Source organism: Oncorhynchus mykiss, chromosome 27 (genome assembly GCF_013265735.2).
Source record: "Oncorhynchus mykiss isolate Arlee chromosome 27, USDA_OmykA_1.1, whole genome shotgun sequence".
Lineage (NCBI taxonomy): Eukaryota > Metazoa > Chordata > Actinopteri > Salmoniformes > Salmonidae > Oncorhynchus > Oncorhynchus mykiss.
The window spans coordinates 27,578,228-27,579,791 of NC_048591.1; the positions used below are offsets into that span (position 1 = coordinate 27,578,228).

A 1,564-nucleotide genomic window follows, 5' to 3' on the forward strand; every position below is an offset into this window, starting at 1 on the left:
TAAAGCTAAATTACTTCATACAATATTGGGGGGAAAGTAAAAAAGGGTAAAGCAATATAAGCGGATATTTCTTGTAAAAAGCTATAACATATTGTAAAGCAAATGTACCATTCTTTATAAAGTCACCAGCTTAGCTCTGATATGGCTGTAGCTCTATTTATGATGTCCTCTGCACAGATCTACTATGACATTGACATATTATTACTTATTGGAATGTCTGTCCTTCAGGTAGCACAGAGGGAGGATGGTGATCCTCAGAGGGAAGGAAGGAAGTTGTTGAGGAAGAACCGGTGGCCACACCCAAAGAGGAGGCCAAGAAGGGAAGGAAGGTAAGATGGCAGGAGTGACAGAGCACATAATAGGCCTACTGGGTTACACTCTGTACCTGATAGCAGTCATACCATAGATATCTATATATCTCAGATAACAACATACGTAGTAGCTGTTTTCAAAACGTGTTTTAAGAACTGCTTTGACCTGGCCCATAGCCTATTCATAAATTGTCTCAGAGTAGGAGTGCTTATCTAGGATCAGTTTTGCATTTGAGATCATAATGAATACAATTATTTGGGCAAGGTTGAGCCCACACCTTATTCTGATGAACTTTATGTATACGGTTCCTGGTGTTACATGTCTGCCATCATTTGAGCTCTGGAATCTGTTCTGTTCTATCCTAGGCAAAAAGTAAGAGGAGTGGCAAGAAGTCAAGGAAGCTGGGCACTGACAACGATGCAGGTCAGAGATTTACCTCTGTAGTACTACATTGTTTCTCTATTCTGTCTGTGATGTGCAGGTTGTATTATCCATTTTCAATGAAACTGTAGTCTACTGTAATCAGTAAGAAAGGTCACATAGATAGCTTTATTAAAATAGGCCTATTCTAAAACCCTTTAAACAATGAAATCAGAGTATTAAGAGATAAAATGTCTGATTTCTCTTTAATTTTGCTTCTACTTCCTCTACGGCAATCACATCTTTAGTCTCCAGGAATAAACACCTGGATAGAGGATCTGTAATTGAGCTCCTGGAGAAGAAAGCTGTTCAGGCTGCATTCGGCCCAGGCAACAAGGATGAGATGGAATACTCCTACCCAATCCTCATCTCATTCTGCGCAATCTTACTGATGAGTATGTTAAAAGTTTTTCTGTAATGTTCAACATTTATGAAATATTGTGCAGTGGGAACTAAACACTAACTAAAACACTTATTTTAATTGTCTAGGCAGTGGCAAGTGATCTACAAAGGACTAAAAAACCTGTAAGTTTCCCTACCTGCCTTTGACCTTTGATGTGCAATGATTGTTTGAATTCAGAGATTAGCCATCAAGTCATATTCTGTTATTCATGTCTCTGTCAGACTTCATCAAACTTGAATTCAGTCACAGACAAGAATAACAATGTTTGATCAAAGCATTCTGTTCGATCTAGAATACTTTACATCACAGTTCCATTGAAAGACTGTTTTTGTTCTGTTTGTTCAAAACAGATGACGAAGGAACAGCTTGCCAAATTGTGCAAGACAATTGTAACCTCATCGCACAGACCACCCTGCAGATCTCCTGCCA

General features: G+C 38.7%; 1 long non-coding RNA gene across 1 annotated transcript; it reads left to right on the forward strand.

The window, feature by feature from the left end:
- Positions 1-267: 267 nt before the first annotated feature.
- On the forward strand, positions 268-1,101 carry LOC118944724. The gene is made up of 3 exons (XR_005040017.1): positions 268-329; positions 678-735; positions 981-1,101. It is a non-coding gene; the product is annotated as an uncharacterized LOC118944724 (long non-coding RNA).
- The last annotated feature ends 463 nt before the right edge of the window (positions 1,102-1,564 follow it).